The following is a 13717-nucleotide window of genomic DNA, read 5'->3' as shown; positions in this document are numbered from 1 at the left end:
ACGTTCTGAAATAATAGGGAAATGAATTCGCGCAAAAGATGAAAATCGCCCGGGCGATCGGGCCATGGGCAGGAACAGTTAGGATCATCAGTCATTAAGTTACGATCTCGAGGTGGAGCGGGGCCAAGCCAAATGGATTTACGGGCCGGATCCTTTCTGTTTTTTAATAAAAGTTTGACGCTCCTATCGGAAACTCGACGAGAAGCTCTAACGACGCCCCTGAAAAATCATTACTAGTTTAGTTCGATTTAGTTTGCTTGTGCTGGATCATCGATCATCCGCGTCCGTCTACCCCTTCCGGAACGGTGGATCGGTTAAACGATTGCTCGCGGAGTAATCAGTTTCGCTGTTTTATTCTATTTTAATGAAATGTTTGCTCCACTGGGAGAGAAGCGACATGTAATTCTGCCAGGAAAGGTGGTTAACGGAGAAGTAAAAAGGAAACGGGGAAACGATGAAATATATTTTGATTTAAGATGGGAGTTGTCGTGCCAAAAATGACATGCGAGATGTTGATGTGGTTTTTAGCAGTTAGTATCATCGTTTTGTTCCGTTATAATGGGACATTTCGTCTGTGTGGTGGGGGGGGGGGGGGAGTATGGCAAATCAACGAGATCAGGTACTCCAAAAGAGGCAAAGAGCAATGAAGATAATGAAGAGTAAGTTAACTGCAAGTCATACCTTTGACGAAAGAAATGTACGAATAATGTTTAGTTGATTTCCTCGTTTTCTTTTATGCTAGGTATTACTAGCTTCATTACAAATAGATACAAGGATAAGAAGTTGATTTATCCAATTTCATTTTGCGCTAAAACTTTTCGCCTCTTGACAAAATGTTTAAATATACACAGCCGAGCAGACACAAAAAGGTAAATAAAAAAACGGGAGAATATCTCAACGATAAATCTTACATCCTACAAGTATACCATCAACTTGATTCTCTGCGTCCGTTTTAAAGTTATCAATTTTTTAGTACAAAGAAGAAGAGAATGGCGCAGGCAATTTGTGGGTTCCCTTGTACAAAAGCAAATATAATTACGTTAGCGAATTTCTCATTTTCCCCGTTTATTATTCACTCCGTCGCTTATCTGGAATATATGTAATTTCCCGGCAGAAAGCCGGCGAATAAACGCAGCCTCGCGAACGTTCCATTTCTGCCAAACAAATTGCCCTCCCACGCGAGCGGGACAAAGGCTCGCTGCAGCATTACAAGCTCATTCAAGAATCGTGGCGGCAAGATACAACCTGGACATCCATTAGTGGTTGAACGGTGGCTCGGTAGAAGAGGAAACGCGCAGGTCCCAGCAATCCCAGAGCTAATAAATTCGCGAGGCTTTGCACTGCCTCGAGTGGACGTTAAACCAATATTCTCAGGGAAATTCGTGGACCGTTTCAATTTGTTTCTGATCGGGCTAGTTTATTCGTTCCCAAAGTAATTTCCTCGAAAAACACCCGTTTCTCTTGGCCAACGACGTTATTCTTCTTTATCGGCACCGATGAAAGTCGATTATTTTAACGTGTTCAGCTTGACAATTTGATTGATCGAAGGTTTCAAGGCCTTGTAATTCTTCTAAGAATTGTGATATCTTTGTTAATAATTTTTTTATTATATGTTTATTATTTTTCTATTACCATTTCTATAAAGGTATTTCAAAAGAGGATGATTTAACATACGTAATTACCATTTTATTGAGGATGCTATTATTCTTTCAATCGATTAGAAAATTCCACCGAGAGAATCACACTACTCGTATTAAATGTAAATTAATCACTATACCAATCCTATTAAATTTCCATTTTAATCAAATTCATCAAAGCAGACAAGAATTATTCAATAAATACAGTCGTCTTAAGATAAATAGGATTTTCGCAATAGAAATTTTAACTACTCAAGAACGGAAGAGTAAATCGAAGGAGACAAGGAGGCCGAGGTTAGTTCGGAACTAATAAATTCGCGAGATTCTGCAGCGCCCGGGGCAGAAGTTTTTTAATCGCGACGCATGAACCGTCGTCTGCCGGAGGCAGTCGGCTGTGAGACACTGCACTCTTGGGATAACCCCTGCGCTGGCCTGGAGCGGTTGTCATTTTAAATCACTGCCAGAATGCCGAACAACCCTGATTTTCGAGCCTCCGCAACCCCGAAACCCTTGGTCAAGTCTCGAAATCGCCGGAATTAAATTCTCTTTTTGCTTGTCCTACGAAAAGTGGCCTTTTTGCGCGCGGAAAAGAGGACACATTTCACCGAAATGCTGCGCAAACGTGCAATTTTTTTGCGCGGTCTTCTGAGAGTAAATTACTGCTACGATGAATTCGTGCTGTCTAGGTACGTGTAATTTGGAGTGGTTTTTTTTTTATTAAGGGAATGTAGTATGTAACGTTCGCAGAAGTAGTATCAACTACTTAACAATATAGTTAATTAATTCTTTCACTGTTATCCGGTTAGGAACTGAAAATATTTTTGCCATACGTTACATCTCTTTCAGTCTTCTTCTCAATCATAAACATCGATTTACCAAAAAATTTGTAAGAAGATTAAACTTTTCTCGTTAGGGAGATAACTCGAAGTTCAAGAAGAAATACTTAATCTTCAGTATATTTTAATCTTATTCAAATTTGAAATGTATCCTTTTTATTCGGAATACTAACAAGACGTTTATGAATGTTGATACGTGTTCAATCAAGAAACCAGCAATTTTCCTCTCTATGTAACTCAACTCGAACCAAAAAGAAGGTTCCGCTTTTCCAAGACCGTCGATGCATATTTACAACTGAAAAAAATCCTTGGAGAACGTGATCTTTTTTCCATGCAATATTTATCTGAACTTAAACACATGCAACTCATGCATAGTCCATCTAAGAAGCAGCTCCTGTAAACACGGAATATCTAGCGGAACATCCGCCCTTTCCTTCTCTTTTTTTTTTTATCTTCCCTCCGCTTCGGTTCCATCAACTTTCCACATCTTAAGCGATGACTTTGAAACTTTGTGGACGAAGACTACCAAGCATCTTCCGTGGCATAGCGACTAGTTGTGATACGCGTGTTCACCGTCGCGATTTTCTTCGAGTTAACAGCTTCTGTAATTAACTGTACGCCGGCCACGACTACCGGGCTTAATACAATAATAAGGCGAAGGTAGCAAGCGCGAATAAATTACTGGCAAAGGGGTTGTATAGCTCCCACGTGCGTTGTATTTACGTGGCGCGAATGCGCGCCGGGGACGAGCGCTAATTACGAGGATGAATGAGCCGCGAATGGATGTCGTTCATCTTACTGAAAACGCAGCTTCCTCTTCCGGTGTACAGCCACCCCCATGCACCACCTCGTCGACTTAAGCCCAATTTGCATCTGTCGCCCGACTCGCGGATGCAATTAGATTGGAATTATCGCTGCCCGTTTGTCCGCGTATAATTGCAGTTAATCGCGACTGCTTTCCCAACGTTTCAACCGATCCGATTTTCTACTCGCGTTTGCCAACCGAAATAAGATTTTCTGTCGTATAAGATTTTGGAATCATTTTTGGTATTAGTCGATTTGGAGAATTTTGTAATATAATCTGTGGGCATTGATCCGTTTCAATATTGATGTTATGATTGTACTATATGGTTCTCGAAACTTCTCCAATTCCAATTTTGATATTTTTAGCGTTAGTAGAGCAGCTCTGAATGGAATTATTTACTTAACGGGTATTTTTGTCATAACAATTTCATATAATATTTGAATATAGATTACATTTTTTTGCGTGAATTATCATGAAAAGTTTCCTCAAAATTCTATAATTTTTAATTTGCATCCTGACTCCAAGTAGACGTTATGCGCAGCACAAGTGTTAATCGAATCACAGAATTTTCATCGTACAGAAAATTAAAAGCCTTCGAATGTTTCCTCTGAAGCATCGGAAGCCTACAAATATTCTATGAAAAAGGAATTCGACTATCGATGTACCGCCAAAAATTTACATTGGAGATTGTACATCACGTTACGCGATTGAAACTGGGAATTGAATGGAATCTGAATCACCGAAACCATTGAATGAACGAGAGACGATGACCCATTGAACGCGCCGAGGAATCAATGGCCCGTCTTGATAGAAGATTTACGGATGCTATTTCCGTTTTATCAGCAGCTCTCGTTCCGTTTAGACGTCAGCCAAGCTAGGGAAACGTATCTGCTGGCCAATTAACGGATTCGTTGCTCCAGCGTGATTATCAGGCGGCATAATTAATATCCCATACGGAGCGGAACGAGGGGTAAACGATCGAAGAAACGAAAGAAAACCGAGGAAGAGGAGGAGAAGGTGGTCGCAGCTGGCTCGACCATGGCAGACTTTAAGACGCCGCTATCAAAGGAAGTGAGGTCGACCTCGAAGATGGTTAATGGTCGACTGGGCGTGGGACAGGCTTTCCATGATCGTGGATTACGGTCACACATGGATTTTCATATTCAAAAACAACGATAATCATCTGACAGTTTGAAGGTAACATCGAGGAAACTGATGTATCAACGGAATCTCCAACGAATGTGGAATAGTCCGTGATCATCGTCCCAGTTATTCATCCGTTGGTATCGCTGGCGCTGCATTTCTGATTTCAGTCGGCCTTTCATTGAGTTATTATGATCTAGAATGTAATCTGGCCGTTGATAATTTGGTAACGAATGTAACACATTATCTCGTGATTCGTTTGTCTCATATTTTTCAAAGTGGTAAGACCCTCTCGTTAGACAGCGACGAGATTAGCCGAGTTGAATTTATGAATGGCGCAGAGTGAATGTACCAATTGTGTAACAAGTTGAATGACGGAGTAAATATGATTCCATAATTAAGATATCGCTAACTGTTGCGTGATATGTCCTATTCGTGTGTAATAGACTTTTGAGACGGTCTGATTAACTCCGAAGTGGTCATATTATTACAGAATGAAATACTCAGCGTTCTAGAGAATCCATTAATGAAAATGTACTTACATAGCAAGTCTCTTGTTTAAATTGTTGTCACTTGGCTATTTCCAAGTTAATTAGTCGCCGATCGGAGCGGTGTCGAACACAGATCAACAATGTTAAAGTTGGCTCTTCGTTGTTTCAAAGCTTCGAACCAATTACATTTACATTCTGCACACCAGATCAGATGTTCAGTGAAATTATTGAAACTTGCAATATCCAAGGCAATTGAGCTCACTCAAAATCGATAGAATCAAACTCAAACCACCAACCCGAAGCTTCAAACCCAGACTCGATTCAATAACGTTGGAATCCAGTGGATGACCAACCCCGTCAGTCCAGTTGAAACAGCAACCCCATACCGTATCCCCGATCCCGTTCAGCGTTACGATATTCCCGTTCCAACCCTCTATTTCGATAAATCGCACGGGTTCGCAAATACTGGCGAGATAACGTACGATCCCATCTAATTTCGATAATTGCACCGACTGGTATCAGCCCGCGAGCAGGATCTTTTCCCTTGTACCTGCGATAGGAGGCACGAAAATCGGAATCGAGCGGTGGGAAGGGAGTGAAACGTCAGCCAGATGCGTCGCACGAGGCGTGTCGAATTCCCCTATGGGCCCGGAGTCGGCCTGCATTCCCATATTAACATAGAGATACGGTGTTACGATGGTTGGCACGAGGTTCGCGGCGCGCGGTGCCGTTTTGTCCTGTATACTTTAGGATGGTCTAATGGAGGCTCGCCACGTGGCGCCACGCGGCTCCGGGTTAAGCAAACTATCGATTATGGGATTTCACGCTAAGCACCTATAGGATTACCACCGGCGATGGACGATAAAGCCACTGGATTTGTTGCTCTTTTCAAACAGAGGGAGAAAGAGAGAGAAAGAGAGAGACAGAGAAAGAGTAAGATCTTGGTGTTGCAACGGTCGGTCTATCTGATCGGTGCACTGCCTCCTCGTTGCCTGCTCCCGTGGTCCCCAAGGTCCACTCGATGCTCCCTTTGCACAACCTGACTGTGCGAAAATCTTGCCTCTACCATGGCTCGTTCGAGGTTTATGGACTCGGTGGCTTTTGGTTTCGAAAGCGGATAATGGTAGAGAGTCAACGCTGTTGGGTTCTGTGTTGAATGGCAGAGAATTTCTGGAATGTTAAGGAAATTGAGAATGATCTGGATCTTAAAACGTACCTAATGAGATAATTAAGTTTTGTATTTTATTCCTGAGATTCAATATTCTTGAATGAATTAGCTATGTATTAGGTGTCAACGTTAATTCACTATCTTTTTGAACGAAATTTATGTACCATTTATGTAATTTATGTACTATTTATGTATTATCTACTGTCCTTCTATTCGGTATTTTCTATTATTCTATTCCATTTCTGGCTGAAATACTCGGCCCCTTCTTCTGCTTTAGATATAAAATACATAAAAGCTGAAATAAATGCAACAGCGTACAAATATTTTCTTATCCTGTGTATATGCGAGAGAAAAGTTGCAGAGAATTTTTAAAGCGAGCCAAGTTTTCTCATGGCACGGTGTTCTGTCGTGTTAAATAAGCTGTCAGGCGGCGTGCTTCTAAATATACTTTTATATAATTACCCGTGGCTGATCAGGGACACCGTTTTTTGAAACGATTTTTACGGCCATTAGAACCAGGGCGAGTCGATGTGCCGTGGCAGTCTGTTCCCATGACGTAGAAACGAGGTGTATTTAATCGTGTGTGCCAGTGATTCGACGCGGCCGGTTTGCAAGATGGCTAAATGATTTGGGAACCACCCACTGCAGCTTGCGTTTTCTCATAACGTTACGAACCATGTTCGAATTAATCGTCGATCTTCGATCGTTTTCCTTTACGCATTTGTATGTTCCTTTCGTTCTTCGTTATTAATATATTACAGTAGGGAAGTATCGTTAATTATTTGATATCGGTGGGGTAGTAAATGAGAGTGTGATTAGGTTTCATTGAACTTTCGATAGTGTAATAAATTGTCTGCCGCTATATTAATACACTTCGATTCGATATTTCACTCTAGATAAAATTAATTTTATATTTAGTTAAATACCAATGTGAGAAACTACACAATCACGGACATTTAATTTACATTAAATCAGTTCTTTGTAGAAGTCTATTATTATTTTTACATCTGAATAATTTACATATAAAATAACTGAGAGGAAAAGAGAAGTGAATCAGATTTGTAGAATTTAAAACGTCCATCAAATAGAAATCAACGCGTGATCATAATTCCACCTGAGGTAATAGAAAATGATCAACTTCAGAATCGAAGTGGATTGATCTATTTTTCGAAGAACAGAGGGTCGTTGGCCTCCCACGAAACAACGAAAGAGGAAGCTGCGCCGGACAGAAATAACGAAGCAGGAAGTGGCGAATCGGAAAAAGAAAAGGGGTCGCTAGATACGAGACGACGCGACGATTCGTTGCTCGGTTGGTTCACAAGGCGTGAGTATGTCGAGCGTGCATATCGAAAGCGTGGTGAGAGGAAGAAAAGGAAGGACAAGACGCGGAGGGAAGAGCGAGGGACCTCAGCAGGAGATAAGGCCTTTGAATATAGCCGCAAGGTCAGCATGGAACTGACCCCAGCATCCTGCCCGACTGAATTCGAGTTTAATGAATAACTATTGAATCCCGCCTCTATCGCTGCCAATAAGAACAAAACGGAAGCCATGCCGATGGTGAACTGATGCTCAAGCTGGAACTTGCCGAAGGAAGTCGTGTCGGGCTCCTGTTTATGTGAGATGATTTAAAATAATCGAGCAGATCGATTAAAACCAGACATCGTTTTCCATCGTTCCTATTCGTGGAACGATGCCTTTGTTTCTGAGCCAGATAGAAACCGTTTAGAAAATAAACTACGGAGAATGTGGATTAGAAAATTGTTTAGCAGGATATATTTGCGGTTTCCGACTCTTTTTGCGTTTCTTTCCCGATATTTTTATAGACAAATAAACTTGTTGCGCTATCGATTTGTTCCTTCGTTTCTTATATGATAGACTCGTTCAAAGAAACAGGAAAGCTTAAACAACAATGTTGAACGCCATCTTTCTTCAGACGTAATATAATTTACGCATTTTAATCGTCATTGATATTGTGGTAGCGCACAAGACACTTTTGTTTCCATTCAGAAGTGGAACTTAAATTTTCATTCGAATCACAGCGAATTGAAAAAGGCGAGAAAAGTTTCACCTTCCTGAATAGGATAATCGCTCGAGGCAACAGATTTTGCGCCCCTCATCCGGCAGGTGCGTCACGAAGCGTCATCGCTGATCCGTGGAAAATGGCGGAGACGCCTCGAATTCACCGGTGTACGGTGGGAAAAAAAAGTACGAAAGAAGAAAAGAGACGAGGGAGTAGACATGCGAAAAGGGGAGAAGGTAGAAAGGGGTAAGAGGAGGATCCGTAAGGAGGAATGGGAAGGGTTAGCGTAATCTGTATGGTGCTGTGGCATCGGTGCCATCAGGCCGAGAGACTAAGTATACATTTTATCCGTAACGTGTTCGCCATTACCCTACGACGCCGAGGCCACGGGCTAAGTAACGGCTCGTGAGGGTCGAGAACGGCCTCGTAATGCGATGTGTGTGCAACATAAGTGGCCATCAGCCAACATAAACAATCGCCATGGTAAGTATATGGTGCGACGATACTTGGCCCTCTCCCTCTTTCATTGTCTGCCATTTCTGTTCACCTTGCGCCGGTCGTTCTTGGTACATCCTCGTCTCGCCGACTCGAGTGGCGATCATGGAATCGTACGGGGTCCTTCACGGGATACCTGCTACGTATACGGGGCCCCATTGGAGACGGTGCAACGTAATGGAGCCATTATCGCTGGATAACTTCATCATCGGCCATTGGCGTAGGCCGTTCACCACGCGGTGTACGCTCTCTCTCCGCTCTTCCGCTCGGTATCACGATCGACCGATACAAAACGATTGCCGGGTACGCGGGGAGGGGCCATCTTATCGATGATGGGAATTGTGCTTCGTCTTCGTTCCTTTGGCATCGTGTACCGATATTATAGCACATATTGAAAATTCTACATAATTTAATGTGCCCTCGTGGACGGATATGGGCTATGGTTCTTGGAACAGAGCCGTTTATAATCTGGCCCCGATCGCGTTTTAACGTCCGCGCGGACCCGCGCAACTTTCAGCATCGATACACCGGCCATTCTTAATCAACGGGCAAAAAATAACACGCTGGAATCTTGGAAAAATGTCTCGACGATCCGTATGCCGGATAACATGGAAAATTTCCTTCGAATCACTGATAAACGTTTCTCGTTCGTTCGTCGAACGATCTACAGGTTAATAACGTAGTTGGAAACGTAGCAATGTCGTACGAGAGGCAGTAGAAAAATTCTTTGGAACTTTAATGGGTTTAATTTCACTGGAATTTACATCGAGCTCCGAGTTTCAACAAAGGAGAAATAATCTCCACATCGATTCAATAACTCGAGTATCTCACAAAGACCGTGAATCATCTCGCCATCATAACGCCGAGATTACACCCTAAGAAGCGTTAACTTGGCGCAAATCTCCAAATAAAAAGGTTCTCGCGGCGATGGTGGAAATAATGATCGAAGGAAGATGGTCAGAAGTTGGCGTCGAAATTCGTCGAACTCGTCTCGTTCGGAAGGAAATTCAGGAGAGAATTTCAGCCATATAAAACGAACGACGCGCCGTCACGAATGTAACGCGGACGAAAATTGCAGCGTGGTGGAGAAAACGAGCCACCATGATTCCTAGATACCTGTTCGCATTGTCCGGTGAAATTTACCGTTTCCGGTGAATACGCAGACCCAGTGTGTACACCCTGGACGGCAGAGGATCACGATCAGCCGCGAGCACACACGTGCTTTCGAAGCATCGCGGCCTGTGTGTGCACGCAGAAGAAAGATATTGATATAAACAGGGGGCAGGGCCAGAGTGGAGCGTGCTTTGTAATCAAGCCCCCATTACTATCGAAGGTGGTCAATCTTCTCCGTGGACGTTGGCTGGAACGACGTTGTTCCAAGCGATACGACTTTTAGCACGGTTTTCTTTTCTCTTTTTAATCCTGTGCCCGAGATGCGTACGGAGTTTGCTGACACCGGTCTTGTCTGCCCAGCCACCTGCCCGTTTCACTTGTGCAAAGTGTTAAATTATGCCAATTAAGCTGACTACGGGCTGATAGATTTTCAAAATTTGTCGCCGTTACCAACGCTACGTGCTTTATATTCTCGAGTCTTGTCTAGCAAATATGATTCGTAGTATTGCGATAATGGGATGGAACAAGTCAAGCATTTTTCGTATCAATATCTGAATAATGTGTAGTCAAAGTGATAGAAATACGATATGGATTTCTCGCTAAACTTTCACGAAATAATATTTACTATCGAAATTGATAGAAACAGAAAAACAGAAGCTTCGAAAGATTCTTTTAGCGATTACTCTCAAGGATGAATCAATTTCGACATTTTGTTGGTTACTTTGTGAAGTTGATAAGGTCTTGATAAGGCCTTGACTGAGAAACAACCCACAACGATTGACTAATCCAGATTGTTTCCTGAAGAAGTGAGTCACACGTTACTTCGCTGTACAAACTTTTTGAAACTCTCAACAGAATTAAGACGGAATTTTTAAGAAATCTACACCGAATTTCAATTAATAATTTCAACTTCAAGACCTCTTGCAATTGTTTCTTTTCTCATTATCGCGATAATCAGTAGATGTCTATAAAAAGTTGTTCCAAAATTTGTTTACTAGCAAGCCTCGTTTCATTTCATGAGCATCCATCCTGTCGAACGTTCGCTGTTTGGTAAAGGAATCTCCGGGAAAGAGATTCGAGGTGGCTTTGATGGTGGTTGTTTCTCAAAATACAATCCAATCCATGGCGAATTTCCCGTAGCTAAACCGTTTCCAATCGACCAACCGGTATTTCCAGCTGAAACCACCCTTCTCGGCTTGATCTCGAGACTTTTTTCGAGGGTGATCGCGTAGACGGTACTACTGGCGCAGAAACGAGGGTTTCGAGGCGGAAAAGACGGAGTCAGCACACCATTCGCAGAGAACATGGCCGGTGAAATAAAATGTATCGTCTATTTTATTCGGTAGCCTCGTATTGGTCGAGTGGACGTTCCACGAACCCCTGGAAGTCGCAATTTCTGGCAGCCTTCTTTTGTACCCGGGCATTCAATATCCTCCGTGTCGTAATGGAGCTTCTTTGGTAATTCGAATTGCTTTGTTGTTCTTATAGTCGACACGTTTGCGAATCTTTAGGAAGATTGAATTTCTCGAAACAAAGAAGGCGTGATGCCGGGAATGATGCTTGGGAAGTTAGATTATTTTATTTTAGTTATGTTAGTTTATTTAGTTTATTTTAGTTATTTTAGAGGATGATAGAGATAGGTACTTTGTGTATAGAAATTTAACGCTAAAATAGTATTATAAAAAATATTCAAAGAGAATATTTCGTGTCTACAAAAATATGTGTATAATGTTACCGAATATTTAGCAAACAATGAATGATCGAACAATTTACTATAACAACAAATTAAAAAGTATACCATTCCACAACAACATAACAAGAAATCTATATGTCCGACAAAATCTTTACTTAAGTCCTACCAAAAAGTACTAACACACTGACATTGTCGAATAAAAAATCCCATCAAATTAAATCACCTTTCCAATCTTCCAATCAATTTCATATGTATATTCAGCTCCCGAACATCATTCTCCGGGACAGGATCGATCAATCATCTGTGGAAACCAGGACGAAAGACGAAACCATCGCGACAATATCCCGTTGGTATACCACATAAGATGTCCACCGTTCCACTTCCATGCAGCAATCAAAGAAGAGTCGGCGTCCAATCAGACGCAGCTGGTCAAGAAGGGATCCTAGGAGCGGGCAGAGCGGGTTTGAAATCTTGGCAGGAGCCAGGGACAAAACATTCGCCGCGATGCCGCGGCCAGAACGTATAATAAGAGTGTGATTAGCATTATTTACGGCCGGTTAACTATTAACCCATAAATCAACCGGAGGACTACATTATCCGACTGGTGTAACCGTGTGTTGGTGCGTGTCTGGTCGTCTCTCTTGGCTCCTCTCTTTCGAACAAGAAAAATAAGAAAAAGAAGAAGAAGAAGAAGAAAACGGTACCGTACCGAGGTGTGCAGACCTCGTAGATCGTACGAACGATAAGCGACGAGGATTCGTGAGCCGACGAGAAAGGAAAAAGAGGGGTGAAGACGGGGGTGGCAAAGAGGAAAGCTTCGATGGAAGAAGAAGGGAGAACGGCAGAGGCGGCCAGCCATCTTCTTGGTGATTTAGGAGGACGCAGTGTGCCTTCTTTCCTTTATCAGCCGCTCCTTTCCTTCTTGTCTTCGCTGGATCTCTCGCGCGAGTTTCTAGCGGATTACGGTGAATCAGCTCGACACCCCTTCGTAGACGTGCTCCGATCGTGCCGCACTTTCGGTGAGTGTATCTTATACCGTATCACGAGGTTTGGATCGATTTGTTGAACTCCGAACATGTTGTATGCGAGTGTTGCGTGAGATGTTTTGGTTATTCGTATGTTCAAGGATAGGCGACTTCGGGTATGGAAGGTTTGGAAATGACAGAGATACGATATTAGTGGAAAAAGGGAGCTGGAACAGCATCTTTCAGGAAGTAGATCTTTCACGAAGGAAATGGCATTTATTTTGACAATATGTGTATTTTTGTAGAACTTTTTACATTATTGAGAAGGTGTAAGATATCTTCGTTTGAATGTTGTCCCTCCTTTTTGCGAGACAAAGCCGAGTTCTTTATAGCGTTGAAATTTCTATCCGCGACAAAATGTGCTGCGCAAAAAGCATTAAATTCTCGTTTCATTTTTATTTGTGGAAATGAAGGGGCATAAAATTACTATTTGGCCTGCCCATTCTCCTAAAATTTTCAGAAATTGACTGCCATCTACCGTGCGGTTTTTGTACGTAAATTGGAAAATAGGTCGATGATACATCCTGCCGGCTGTTTGGAAAACCGCGCTGGCTCGTATTATTCAATGAAGAATAAAATAATTTGTTCGGCGATGCTTTTACTAGCTGCATGCTGATTGTTAGTTATGGTATCATATATCCGCGTTAAACTTAATCATTTGTATCGGCACGGTGGGCAATTTAATCGGAACATACTGACAGGAAGATCCGTGCGCTATATGTTTTAATATTCGATGATAAACACACGTAAATGACTAATTAATTTAATTACAGCGTCGGCCGTTACAACGGGAAAACTCACTGTTTAATCAGCGACCGTGTCACGATGTAATTTCGCTGCTAATATAACCTCGCTTTGACGATTATCATCGCCACGATTTTTATTCGGTGGAAAAAGCGTGATCTGTAGAATTCGCGTGAGATACCGTTCGCAAACAGTTTTAAATATATATATGTGTACACACACGATGTAATTAGATATTATCTACACACAGTAGTAATATAAATATGCGAAATAAGGTGCTTTCATGAATTTTATTAGGTTAAACCACCTACGCATAAAATAATTAGTCTATTTAAGTATATCATTCAGATCCAATAAATCACATGAGATCTCGAACGATCCTCCTCCGCTGAATTTCAAAGCACTGTATAGTACTTAATTACATAATCGCGAGACCAGGTAGCTATTCGAAATAAGAAATTGCGTGTGCGCATCGCGTTTTCATTGCAGTGGCCGGGAGATATCCGCAGCTCATAGAGGGCCGAAGGGGGGGGGCTGCTCGTGTAGT

At 42.2% G+C, this 13717-nt stretch overlaps 1 protein-coding gene across 4 annotated transcripts in view; it reads left to right on the top strand.

Annotated features, from left to right (window-relative positions):
• Positions 1–13717, top strand: part of LOC126873304 (protein zerknuellt 1-like) — a 171640-nt gene that overhangs the window by 105931 nt on the left and 51992 nt on the right. Inside the window, exon 4 of one of the 4 annotated variants that reach the window (XM_050634035.1) lies at positions 11663–12420. The exons of the other annotated variants lie outside the window; for them this stretch is intronic. The gene's annotated coding sequence lies outside the window, so the exon portion shown is untranslated. The remainder of the gene's footprint in view (positions 1–11662; positions 12421–13717) is intronic. 4 annotated transcript variants of the gene reach the window in all.

The sequence above is a fragment of the Bombus huntii genome, chromosome 14, assembly GCF_024542735.1.
Source record: "Bombus huntii isolate Logan2020A chromosome 14, iyBomHunt1.1, whole genome shotgun sequence".
Lineage (NCBI taxonomy): Eukaryota > Metazoa > Arthropoda > Insecta > Hymenoptera > Apidae > Bombus > Bombus huntii.
The sequence above is the reverse complement of the archived record's forward strand: the minus strand, read 5'-3'. Positions and strand labels throughout refer to the sequence as shown.